Source organism: Oryza glaberrima, chromosome 7 (genome assembly GCF_000147395.1).
Source record: "Oryza glaberrima chromosome 7, OglaRS2, whole genome shotgun sequence".
Classification (NCBI taxonomy): domain Eukaryota; kingdom Viridiplantae; phylum Streptophyta; class Magnoliopsida; order Poales; family Poaceae; genus Oryza; species Oryza glaberrima.
Window position 1 is genome coordinate 23,841,448 of NC_068332.1, and position 13,930 is coordinate 23,855,377.

General features: G+C 42.3%; 1 long non-coding RNA gene and 1 pseudogene across 4 annotated transcripts; both read right to left on the reverse strand.

Moving 5' to 3' along the window:
* Positions 1–3,814: 3,814 nt before the first annotated feature.
* Positions 3,815–5,399, reverse strand: LOC127780321 (uncharacterized; annotated as a pseudogene).
* A 701-nt stretch (positions 5,400–6,100) lies between these two features.
* LOC127780134 (uncharacterized) lies at positions 6,101–13,617 on the reverse strand. Of its 4 annotated transcripts, none has more exons than XR_008018778.1 (11): positions 13,255–13,617; positions 12,972–13,151; positions 11,744–11,834; positions 9,175–11,633; positions 8,939–9,093; positions 8,628–8,856; positions 8,277–8,533; positions 8,106–8,186; positions 7,959–8,038; positions 7,801–7,875; positions 6,101–7,704 (listed from the first exon to the last, which is right to left on the reverse strand). It is a non-coding gene; the product is annotated as an uncharacterized LOC127780134 (long non-coding RNA). The 4 variants fall into 4 exon arrangements; XR_008018776.1 differs by having other exon boundaries at positions 6,108–7,704; positions 8,277–8,856; positions 9,175–9,294; positions 11,478–11,633; positions 13,255–13,611; XR_008018775.1 differs by having other exon boundaries at positions 6,103–7,704; positions 8,277–8,856; positions 13,255–13,616.
* Positions 13,618–13,930: the final 313 nt, after the last annotated feature.

Here is a 13,930-nt window from a genome sequence, read left to right on the forward strand (position 1 = left end):
GGCGCAGTCGCTTGCTGGATTATCGGGTCCAACTCTGTTTCAGATTCCGGCCCAAAATAAACCTCTCAGGTCTTGGGCCTCTTCTGGGCTAGGCCCAGAAAGGACACAATAAAATGGGCACGAAACCAAACTTAAGTACAGATGAATTTTTTTCATTTTTAATTTTAATTTTTTTAATATTTACATAAATATTATACCATCCAAAATATTTACACAAATGGCCCATGCCGCCCAAGTGGAGGGTGGCAAGGTGTGCGCATTTTGCACTTAGGTCCCTTGCAGCCCTTGTAAGCCCTCTACAAGGGCTGCAAGGGGGTAAATACAATTTTCACCCTGTCAAAAATGCATTTTTCTAGTTTTTTTTTTCAACTTGTCTGTCCCTCATGTCACCTTGCCGAGGGCAGTAGGGTCTACGTCTGTAAATATTTTCGCTGGTGCAATATTTCTGTAAATATTAAAAAATAAAAATTTAAAAATGAAAAAAAAATTCAAGTACCGATATTGCGGGAGCAGGAACCATCGACGTGCTCAATGCCCACTTGGTTTATTCCATGAGTTTCTGAGACAATATTTATTTACTACTCCCTCTGTTTCTAAATATTTGACAGCGTTGACTTTTTAGCATATGTTTGACCGTTCATCTTATTAAAAAAACTTTTGTAAAATATGTAAAACTATATGTATACATAAAAGTATATTTAACAGTAAATCAAATGATATGAAAAGAATTAATAATTATTTAAAATTTTTGAATAAGACAAACGGTCAAACATGTTTAAAAAAGTCAACGGTGTCAAATATTTAGAAACGAAGGGAGTAAGTTATTTGTGTCGAAGCACACCATACACATTTGGCAACTGGCATAAAGGCTAGTTCCCCTCCTCCATGGAAGAGCAGAGGCAGTGAAGTGGGCCAAGAAGAAGCTGCATAAGAGGGAGAGAGAGTTCGCAGGAATCTGGAGGCTAAGGAGAGAGAGTCGGTGAGGAAATTCTTGCATAAGAGGGAGGTTGATAACGAACTACCCTGAGTTCTTGCACGAGTTTAGGGTTGAGGAGTGTTGAATCATTCGTCGAGAAGTAGGAACAGGAGAAGCAGATAAGTCAGGTGGTGGCGCTGGAGACCTCGAGCGGCGGCCGGATTCGGCGTTGCAGGTCTGGTGTCAGTGCTCATGGGAGCTGGCGGCGGTGCGTCGTCTTCCTTGTTGCCAGTCAGCACCCTCTCCCTTCTTGAACTCCTCCCCTTCTTTGTGGGGAGTTTCGGTTGGGTTGAGGCGGCTACTGGTCAGCAGGGGAAACTCAGGCGGCTGAAGTGACACTGTCCAGTCGGATTCTCCTTTGGTCGAACTTGGTGAGGAGGCCGGCGGGTGGTGGGACGGAGGTGGCCTGGGCCAGCTCTCAGGGGAGGAGCAGTGGGATGCAGCGAGCTGGCGGCAGGGTTCTGCGGCAAGTTCAGAAGTCGACCGGCAGGGAGGCGCTGGTGCGGTCTTGGTGGAAGCCACGCGCTGCCAATGCTTGTGTGGTGGTTACTGAGTTGGTGGGCGACAAACTACTTGAGAGGTTCTAGGGGTTCCAGGCGAAAGCCTCACTCGGTGATCACCGAGCCGGCAACGGCTACACCTTCGGGTGTCGTAACCCTCTTGGGGGCGCTGTCGTGGGTACCTCTCCCCCTTTCTTGGCGAGTTCTCTTTGGGTGGAAACCACATCTTTCTTAGATGGGCGATAGCGGCGTCCTTGATGTCGTGACCTCCATGGGGGCATCGTTTTTGGAGTCTTGCCTTTGTGGTGTTGTTGTAGGCCGGGCGGCGATCAGCCATGCTTAGGGGGGTCGTTTTGGTGCTCAGTTCCATTTTCAGTGGTTTGTGCTTGTGTGGTTAGCGTGTGGTTCTTGGAGGTGCCTTGTGCACGTCCGTACTTGACAACTTCTGTCGTGTTTTTCTTTGTAACTTCACTCCTCCTTAATATACTCGTATGGCCTCCTTCGGCCTTTCCCGGTGAAAAAAAGATAAGTCAGGTGAGATCTTGTTCATCCTTTTTATCAATTCATTACCCCTGAGGCCCTGAATTAACAATCAGTGTTGTCCATTTGTCATTGTAATTTGGTTTCTTGAAACCTTTGAAGTCTGAACTCCCTTTTGCATTTGCAGGAGTTCCTTGCTGGTATCCGCATGACTTTGGACTTATTTCAAACTGTGGGAACTGAAAACAAATAGGGCCTGTTTGGTACAGCTCCAACTCCTAAATATAACTCCAGGAGTTGAGTCTGGAGTGGAGTTGTGGAGCTGCCAAAACCCAGCTCCACAACTCTAATATATTTTGTGAGAGAGCTCCACCCAATTCCACTCCTAATTTTGGTGGAGCTGAAACTGTTTGGCTGAGCTCCAGCTCCAGAAGGGGTGGAGCTAGAGCTGGAGCTGTGCCAAACAGGCCCATAGACTCCAGGCCTCTGGGAAGTGATGATGAGAGCTGCTCTCCTACACACCATGAAAATTATCCACCTCAATGTCTCAATCTCATTGTTCGTGCTGTATGAATCTAGTAATGAGCTGGCTTTTCAGCATATTCTGTGGTCCAATTCTAGTCACATTTGAGAAAAATCACCAGGCACGCTCATTGGTGCTATTGCGCACTACCATTTGTTGTGGGATACAGACAATTCGTATGCGGTTGGTTATATTGCAATTGCCCGCCTATTCATTTTTTTTTAACAATATAAATAGATCTCCTGCTCTGCTTATTTTGAATTGCTATGGGTTGTATTGTCGCTGGTAGTGGCTTGTGTCTGACGATAGCCTGATTTTCTGGTAAGGCCACTCGAGCAATCTTCTTTCCCGATCAGATCAGGCAGTGGATGGCTCGGATCGATCTGTACCGTATGAACTATGCATAATTGGCGAATACTTCACATTCTTTCTTGATCAGATCAGGCGGTGGACGTCTCAGATCGATCTGTAGCATATGAACTAGTATGCGTAATTGGCGAATACATTTCGTTGGCGGAGGAGGTCAAGTCGTGGCGAACGACCACTCTCCGCAACAAACTCTATTTTCTGGTTTCATGAAAATGGAGCAGTGGGCTTCCCCTGCTATTTCTGGATTATTTTTTTAATAATGGAATAGATAACATCCTGGTCTTTACTCAACAGAGCTACAGCCAATTATTACAATCTAACACTCGAACAAAGAGGAAAAAAATATTTTTGAAACAGAATTATAGATGAAATCAAGATCAACACCAGGCTCCAAAGACAACTCTCTGAACGATCAAATAGAGTCCAAGAGAGCATAAACATATCCATTCAAGGCAAATCTAAAATGCAGTCATGCACAATAACCAAAATACATAACGGGGCATGCTTTTCAACAGCTAGCTCTAATTAATTTATGCCCGGGCATGATTTTCAACAGCTCAAATTAATTTATACTCCCTCCATTCTAAATTGATCTACATATTTCATAGGTACACTAAGACCAAGAAAAATTAATAATTCTCTCATGTTATATTTACTCTAGCAACAAACTCAATGTATGCACCATCCCCAATATTTTCTAGCCAATAGCAAATCAAGATATTGCATGTGGGTTATAAATACTTGTGTGCATGGATGCATACATCAATGTCCATTTACTCCAATACACAAATAACGAATAGACTCTACTAAATGAACACAAATATGTAGATCATTTAGGAATAAACTTAAAAACTATATGTAAATCAATTTGGAATGGAGGGAGTAATAATTTATGCTCGGGCATGATTCTCAACAGCTCTAATTATTTTATGCCCATTTAGTTTCACTCCAAAGGGGCATGCATGGCTATTCCAAGTCCATAGGATTATCGCTGTCTTCAGTTTCGTCTTTAGTTCCCAAACCAAATCCAATATCCAGTTGCAATGGCTCATGCAAGTCCATAGGATTATCGCTCCTGCTGATTGTTTCACCCCAGCCGCTTGTGAGGATATTGCGCATGAAATTTCAAAGGTCTCTTCAGGTTTCCCTTTACACCTGCACCCAGTAAAACAGCAAAACAAAGGGCCCATGAGTTAGTGCATATAGCCTACACACAAATGTAGGTACATTTGTATGAGAGTGACAAAAAGAAAACCTACAAGAGCATAAACAAAGTGGTCTTCTCTCTCGCCACTTTGATGGGGGCAGAAATCTTGTTTCTGTTTTCATTTCTGACAATTTCTTTTAATAAAGGCTCACTTTGTTTAATTATGTGCATGTTCTTGATATAGCGTGCACTGACAAGAAAATTTTGATATGAAGGCAATCTAGAATCCAAAATGCAGTTGCATTTGGCTGGGTTTGTGTTCCACATAGCTTGCATTTCATGTACTCTGGAGTACATCTTATCTGGAACTGTACTCTATAACTTGTCTAGAATCTCACCAAAGGCGGCTTCCATAATTAGAGGGGTAAAGAGTCTAGCGAGGTTCAAAATAATTACAGCCTAAACTAACAAGTCCAACTAGCACTATAGCAGCAGCCACACAGGTTTAAAATATATGAGCAATCACAACTTTGAATCAGGTTTACTGTCATATGCAACACAAAGTTACCGAAAAGAAAAGCAATAAGCAGAAAGAACAGGCCAAGAATTAATTAATCACCTGCAGCTGTAGTGAAATATTGGGAGATGGTAGACTGCGTGTAGGAGTAATCAAAGTCGTCGACGATCCTCTCGGCGTCATACACAGACACCGTTTGAAGCCTTTTGTTGGCCATGTCAACCGCCAACACCACCGCCTTCTCATCAGAGGCGTCAACCTTGCCCATGACGTAGGCAACATTAGCATCTGTCAAGCTGAGCGTAGGATGAGCTACCTGCAGCTTTGCCATGGCCGGTCGACCCTCCAGCTTAGGCAGGAGCTGGACATTGCAGCAAGTGGCGTCGACCGTGATGTCACTAGAATCTACCATGAAGCCCTTTTGCCAGCCCTTGTTGTCGCCCAGATGAGCCACCGGTTTGCTCCATGTGGACAGATCCCAGGACCAGCAACCAGTGTCCGAATCAAAGCAAGTACGCAGGCTGACAATGGTGAGAAGGCCATTAACGATGGCAATGTCCCGGCAAAGCGATGAGGTATTGAAGCTCATTGGAGAGTTGATGAGCTCTGGCGGCAGTGGCAGGTGACTTCCAGGACAGCCATGGGCGAGCACGTTGCAGATGTGGATTAATTCCCCGCTTGAGATCAATGAAGGCCACCTCTCCCTGCCCATCATCCAGAGTAATTACCTTGTTCGTCAAATGGACCAGGCACAGATGTAGGATACCAGCGGCGGTGGGGCGGTAAAGATGGTGATCTGGATTCGGTGGCCGTTGCCGAGATCGGCGGCGGCGGTGGTGGAGTTCCGGCGGTCGGCGATGTAGGCGCGGACGTCGAGGAGGATCCATGGTAGAGGCTGGTGTGCATCCAGAGGGTCGCCGCCATGGCAGGGCGGGCGCAGAGTGAGGTGCTCGGTTCTACTCCACCTGTAGGGGAAGACGGTAGCCATGGCTCAGGAGGCCTCTCCTCCCGCCGGCGATCGTCGTCCGCCCGCCCGGGCTAGCTTAAGTAGAGCAGAGCAGAGGAGTCGGAGTCGGAGAGGACATCTAAATCGATCTCAGCAATCCTATCAAGACAAGTTGGAATTGACGAAAGATGGTTTGGGTAGAAACGGATTGCCGGCCTGATCAAACACACAGCATAGTTTACAGTCTTAACTAAGCAAAGTATTTTCAGAGTTCAGACAAATGCATTTTCAGAGTAGAGAAGAGTGTATTCAGGGGCTTTTTTTTCAACTTCAAACTTTAATTTTTTTCGTTTTTCGTTAGCATGTTTTTTAAACTATTAGATGGGGTGCTTTTTTTAAAAAAAATTATATATAAATTGTTTAAAAAATTAAATAAATCGAACTTTTAAGTTTATAATAGTTAATACTTAATTAATCATATGCTAGTGAGTTCTCTCGTTTCACACGAACTGAAACATCTTCTCCAATAGGATGAAACGAACGGGCCAATCCACTTTTTTTTTTCCAAATTACAACAACAATATCAGCACGCATACAAAACACTAGAGTCGAACGCGCGCAAAGCGCGCGGCACCAGTGGTGCAAGAGGGGAATTTGTTGTTATTTAGTTATACAAAGTTAAGGAAGAAGCATTATGGTAGAAGAGTAATCTTGATGGAAAATTAATTAACAATTTATAATATATATGACCAAACATCTTTAAAGTTATAGGAATTTGACATGATGTTGTGTGCTGTATGAAAAACTAATATTAAGCTAGTATCAAAGATCATGTGCTATGAAAAATAAATAATAGTTTGACCATAATTGTATATGGTGCTCTGAAACAACATGATAAGGAAAAGCCATGTGTGGTATTTAGGAAGATGAAAGAGCAAGATGTGAAGCCAGGTGATTTTCAGGGAGATATGGTTCAAATTTTAAATCTCGGGAATCAGATGGTTGTTGATGGAATGCACCGACAAAATTCTCAACCACCCAGACCTATCACAGCTACTTTCACTAATCAGCACACCCCTGTGTCCCAAACCTAACGAAGAATGAATCAATAGATAGTTCCAATTCCACCAGCAAGTATCCAAGAAAAAGATGTATATGTATCCCAGTTTGTAGGAGATAGATCTGGGATCAGAGAACCTGAAATGCATTGCCCTATCGCTTGCATTTCAGGTTTTCTGATGGTCAGCACCAATGCATGTCGCTTGCTAACCATCAGAGATTGCTAACAAAAGAGCTCTATATCTATCTCAGTTTGGTTGCACTGCACATTTGCATTTTAATGTATATTCCCAAAGGCTTATCAGATTAGCCATGAACATTGTACCATCATATGATAATGCTGCATGGTACAGCATCACCTTTAAATTCCTTGTACAGCATTTCATTCCAAAGCTTGAATGCTTTGTTTATATAGCACCTATCTTACAGAGCTGAGGTACTATAAACCATTTTGCAAACAACTATAAATGAATTCCAAGAAAGGAAGCAATTAAATGAAGCAACTGTGACTTTTTTTGGGACAGGTTGGAGCTGCCAGATTTTTACTGTGATTAAAATGCAGCACCAAAGGATGATTTATAACAGATGCTATATTGTTGTAGAAAATAATCAGGAAAGTGAAGCTATGTTATTCTAGAAGATAAGAAAGGAAAATTAAGGCAAAATAGCACCATTCAACAGGACTGACTAAGATCAAAGATCTATAAAGCTTATGTTGCTAGACATGAATCTAACTGGGAAAAAACATGTCTCCCAGATTAGAAACAAACATGTATCCCAGCTTAATACATTTCTATTTTTCCATAACAACAGTAATGTAGGTCATCCCAGATTAGCAACAACAGTTGGCTGAGAGCTATCTCATGCATATTTTTATGCCATATCTTTACCCTGAAAATAAGGAGCATAGCAAAGCAGTAGACATCCAGAGTAATAATAATTAAGAGTTATAGGATTCCAACCATAAGTGCTTGGTCATAGTCTGGATTGCAGTTTCATGTAAAGCAAAAGGATTCTACGAAGCAAACGCCATATATATGACAGCAGCTATTTACATTAGTGGCCATAATACAGAGGTTCTAAACAAATGGCGTTGCTTCTAAGGGTGGGTGTGCATACTGGTGACATCCTGGACATATAACCAAAAGGGACAGTAATGTGCTGCATGTTGTTTCCTTCTTCATCCGCTAGATAAAGAGCAAAGAAAAGTATGGATTAGCAAATATGTATTGAGCTATGTGTCCTATGATATATAGAATTGAGATGATTGTTTATGTACTGACCTTTTCTTATGTTTCTGCTGACTGTCATCTTTAAATAGTTTCTTAGCAGATGAGGCTGAGGCTGAGGCTGCAGGCCTGTTTTTGTTCAGGATACAGTTAGATTATATTTTTGCTAGAATAGAAAGTTGTTGTAACTGAGGAATGATGGAAAAATATACCTTTTTGGGGGAATGTTTTTGGTAGGCGGTGATGGGGATGCTGATGGAGTATCTTCTGCTGCTATTGCTAGTGCCTTTGCCTTGTAGGATAGTTTATGTTGTCAGTGTTTATAGTTTTTGCTGAAAGCAGGGATAAGTATTAATTACCTTGTCCTGAGTAGCAGAAGATAGCTCAACAGACGATGCAATCTGCGGAGGTTCTCCCTTAATTTTTGTCTCAGTTGTTGCCTGACCATTGAAAGAAAATGCAAAGTTATATTACTTGTGATGCAGTGATAAAAATAGTTATTGTGTAAGTAGCGATGTTAGAATAGAAACCTTAGGATCATGTGAGAATGAGATCTGTTTATCTTGAGCTGGCTTGGGAGAGACTGATAGGACATAGCTTTTCTTGCTTGGTGCTGGTGCATTAGCTTTGCTAGTTGGTGTCTGATCTGAAGCAGAACTGATAGTATACCTTGTTGGTGTCGATGGACTATCCATTGGTAACATACTTTCTGTCGTTTGTGCTTCTATCTTTGATCATGTACTGCCTTCACTTGTTGCTGGTGCTAGTTGGAGAGAGCTGCTTGAGTCTGCTGGCATAATAGTTAATGTCTGTTGTGAACTGCTTGGTGAGATAGGCAGTAGGCCCTGCACTTCAGCATTGGATGAGATAATGCTGTTAACCTGTAAGGTTTCTTGATTTTTCATAATAGTATCTTGTGTGAAGCTGATGTTCCAGATAAAGGTTTGGTTGAAAAGAGCTACAATCTCATCTGGAATATATTCACTGTCAGGTGGATTTTGGTCAATGAGAGTCTCAACCGGTTTGCGTACGAGGCGTTGTGCTATTCTCCCAAAGAGGATAAATGTAGCTTGAGCAGTATCATCAGCAGCGATCAACACAACCTTGTATCTACATGCAGAATAGAAATAGTTATAGCAGTTTTGATAACTGTGAAATAAGCATGGAGGAAATTGTGCTAGCATATTCTTACCTTGGCACTGGTATGCCTACATTGGAGCAGCTGGTGCATTTATAGGTGGAACCATATGGTTTTGAGGTCTTGTAGCATATGTCACATGAATTATACCACCAGGAGCTGTTGCTTGATATGCCTTTAATAGTCACTCTGACTATAAAACGTGCTCGCTGCAAAGAAATATGATTTTATCATTTTTGTCAAATAAGAAAGGACAAGATTGCAGTAACAAAGCCTGAGGTGGCACTGACCACATGTTTGTGTGGGTTGAGAGCAAGGATTTGTGCTATGGTTTTTTCTTCTGGAATATCCTGGTTAAACCCTGTGGTAGCAGTTCAACCCAGTTGATAGGTTGAAAGTTTGCGCTAAAGCTACAGAAAGAAGATATCTTAAATAATAATGTATCGCAGGGAAAATGTATATGTAAATGGATGATTGTGTAAGCATTAAAACAATAATATAAGCTTGTGGTGTCACCTTTCTTTTAACTCAAGCACTTCAGGCATATCAAGGTTAAGAGTCTGTGTAGAATCAAATGCACAAGCCACAGTATGCATGCATGTTTGGCTACTTTTGCTATGAGACGTTTGAGAAACACTAAAAACCAAAATTTTGGGACCCAGTAACCTCTTTTCATCAGATTGCCTCATGTTAAAATACTACTGCTATTATCGAACAGAGAAGAACTGTAATATATTAGTAGTTTAACTCTCAAATATATTTGTAAAAAAATATTACACTACACAATGCAAAGCAAAGTCTTTGAAAACTAAGGTACCAACTCCCAACAATTTGCTGGGTCTTCACTTTTGAGGAAGACCTGTAACATACAAAATACTCTAAGCAGGGACATACATTAAGCCTAATGCATCAGAAAATGTTCCTTTACAGTGCACTGAACCTCCCTTTGGTCTGACGATTAAATCATTGTACAACCAATCGTACTGTTTATACACTATAAGATGTAACAAAGCTAAACAGAACCCTATGTATATACAAAGCATGAGCATCATGAATAAATAGGCATATATGATGAAATTGTGGGAGCATGTTCTGGAAAAACCTCACATCATACAGCTAGTATAAATAAAATATCAGCAGCCAAGCTCCAATATTCTAGAATCATTGAATACTAATAGCACAATACAAAAATCATATCATGCAGTAGGCATGTTTAATGTGAAGTAATCAATATCGCACTAAAGCAAAAAAAAATGTAGTCGCAGATACCCCTGAATATAGATATAAGAGGTGGCTTAAAATAATTGCGTGCAATAATAATCATGGATTTGACTTAACATCTTGCAGAATATCATAAAAAAAGAACTAAACTTGCAAGAAAGGCAAAAAAAGACTTAATAGTTTAAAGGCACACTACCCATGTTGCAGAACTATCAAGCCGCTTCAACAGTTTAACAACTGCAGCACTAACATATCACTTACATAACAGCAAAACTGCCCTGCTGAAAGCTCAGAATGAGATATGTCACTCCGAAGCAGCAGCAGAAAAAGAATGTTAAAAGGAGTTTATATATAAAAACAAATGCCTAATTAAAGTGCAAAATTAGTCCATTTGGAAGCCTTCACAGCAAACTGAATTTCTGTCAACTCGCTGAATAAATATCTTGCACTATATAAAATAGATATATTTTGTTTCAAAAGGGAAAATATGTCTTGCAAGGAACCCTGGCACTCTCCCACTCTCCTAGCCATCATATAAACTCCATCATACATGAGTATGTTTTCCATGTTTCAAATCACTGGGTGTTTATTTAGATCTCAATTTAATTTCTGAAAAGCGAGAACAGGCAAGAAGCAAAACTTTTCCTTTGAGGTCGCAGTGCGCGGATTGATTACTTGTATTTTTTTTACCAGAGATAACCAATATTTAATAATAGAGGTTATATCTTTAAAACTTCATATGGCCAGCTTGTCTTAAAGATAATTACTAACTTTTCCCAAAAAAAAATTAGAGGTAATGTACAAAAGTTGTGCAGCCATGTAGGATTAAAACGCCAAATGCATATTTTACAAACTATCGAATGATAGTTTTAATTTTACTCTGGATAAAGGGAGGTAGAGTTAGAATCTAGAAGCATGCAGAGCTAGAAGCAGGACAAAACGAGGCATCAATAGCAAACATATTTAGATGGAAAGAGGAAGTTTTACAATAATAGCTCCAAAGCAAGAAAAGATGACATCCGGAAGAACAAAGCAAAAACCTAGCTGACTTTGATAGAAAACATGAGGCAGAGGAAAGCAACATTCTTATGGGCAGCAAGGGACAAAATATTAGGAAACAGAGTATGCAAGAAGTGTATGCATTGTGCAACGGCTACAAAAGGTACTGCAGTGACCATTATGACTGCAATGGCTTACGAAACCGAGAACACGCATGTACCAAGCGCTAAGTGTCACAGGTAAGCTATCAATATAGTAACAAACAAAGCACCATAAATGCACAATATCGAAAAGAAGCAGAAAATAGTGCAAAATAGTAATCAATAAACCGAAAAGGAAATATTGAAACATAGTACAAGACAGATGGGAATACCTTATACGAAACAGCACCCAGTGAGTTGACAACGTGGCAGAAGCAACGTAACCAAGAAAATGCCACGCAAGACAGATACCCACAAAAGACAAAGACCTCGACCAAGAAATAGAAGAAAGTCTAGGAAAGGATAGTCACCAATAAAGTTGACCAGAGCTGCACAATAGAAAGAGATCATTAGCAAACATAAACCTGAAACAGAAGCACAACAAATACATGAGATATTTCTATATCGTTTAAAGCAAATATAGTAGAAATAACCTAACCTGCCTGATTGAACCAGCAGCCCCAACATTCGCTGGCAAAATCAATCAAGAACCCTTGAAGCATCGATTCAGCCCGTGCAAATCCGGCCCTCTACAAACCAAGCCACAAATGAAAGAACGATCAGAAGGCATAAAAACAGGAAAAGCAACATCGAATAGAACCCACAACCAAATCACAATCACGTCTACATCTTACTGTGCCATATTCAATGATCAAAAGCAACAACAAATAGATGTGAAGTGCACGTGAGGACGCAAGCAGCAAAAGAGCGATGAAAAGTTGAAAACGATAAAGCAATGAAAACGATGGTGAAAGTTTGGAAGGGAAGAGGAGAAAAGAAGACGGCTCCCAGCATTTGGAAAGAAATATACTACTCCAGTAGAGATGAAGGCAGAGACAAAACTGTAGCACTTCTAATAGGACCAACCATACCCACCAATAGGGGAGGAGCATACATGGACCCCATGGCATTCAACCCCACCTGAAAGTGGGATGGCCTAACGCATCTCATGTGATGAAGGAAACACCCTGGAGTATACACCATGAGAAAACTTCCTAATACTACATCCGATAAGGCCCCACAATAAAGCCAGCAGGAGTATATAGACCAGGTTCACCAATATGCAACCGAGAAAAATTGAGCCAATGACAGCACGCGGCCTGCACCATCCCAAGCTGACAACCGCACTCACGCTCGTTTGCGCGCAAGATCAAGCATGCACAGTTGTGCCTCACTACATAGGCACATTCCATGGTAGGTCCAAAAGCAACGCTAACCATATGGCCTACACGCCAGCGACACCAAAGCCATAGACCAACTGCATTGACAATGCATCGCCCACCGTCAAACACACCGAAAATTCACAAACGCAATTGAACGACACCGCACAAATTATCACGGATAAAGGCCGCACGATCTAGGGCCTGTTTGATTGGTGCCACATTTTGCCATACTTGAGGTATGTTAGTTTGACCAAATGTGGCTAGTGTTTGGTTTGTTTCTATAACTTTGGCATGCCACACTTTTTACTCTTTTGGTCCCACTAGTTATAGACCCTTTTCTTAGCCAAAGTTTGCCACAAGTGTGGCCATCAAATTTTGAGCCACACAATTTGCATCTTGCCACACCTTTGGTAAAAAACTGTGGTAAATTGAGGTGGGCATCCAAACAGCCCCTAAATCAAACGGACAGGGTGGCAAGCAGCCACAAAAGCCCACCAAACTCACCAGGATCCCAGTCGTGGCTGACGTGTGAGGAGTCAACAGCATCCATGGCGGCGGCAAACCGTGGTGGGGAAGAGCAGAAAACATCAATGCCTTGGGCTCCTGCATGTAAATTCTCCCATCGCCGCCAAGCTGCTACTGCCGCCACCACCGAGCTCAACACACCCGACAACCCTGAATGTCCTAAATCGAACTTTCCCATCAGCTTTGGATCTGGATCAGACAGAGAGGGAAATTGTGAAGAAAGAAAGGGTGGGTGAGCTTGCCCTTTCCCTCTGGAGCTCACCACTGAGGAAAAACCGCTGGCGTGGACGCCATTGATGAGCCACCGGATCCGCCGGCAAAGAAATCGCGGCTGCCGCATCCAACACCCACAGCCTCCCCTTCGAGTCTGCATCGGCGGCGGCGTAGCAAGGAGAGCACCGGCAGTGAGGGCGCTGCGAGGACACCACCCATCCACAACATCGATCCCCTTCGAGCGGAGAATGGCAGCAGCGTAGGGAGTACACCCGGCGGCGGCCACGGCACTGGGAGGACACCCAGCGGCGGCCACGGCCAAGCCAAATCCAGGCGCCGCGCAGGAGAGAGCGAGAGAGATGAGAGGGGCATGGCGGCTGGGAGTTTTCTTTTTTTTTACGCGCCTGGGATTCTCGCGAAGGGGAGAGAGAGAGAGAGAGAAAGAAAAGGAAATTTTGCGAAAATGCCCTTCAGTTTCCAGGATTCAGGGCTCAGTCCTTTTTTCCTCTTTTTGTCTCCTTTGTATTGAATTTCGTAGGATGCGAAGGGCCTAAACGCAATATTTTAAACCGAGAAAAGAACAGAGAGGACATATAACAAAATATCTATAAAATAGAGGGCTTTTCTGCAAAATTTGCAGAGGTGACGCGGACGCATGAAAGGCCGTGAGATCCATCCGCTCTCCAGCGCGCGTCCACGCGTCGCGACCCCGTGATGGCCACGGC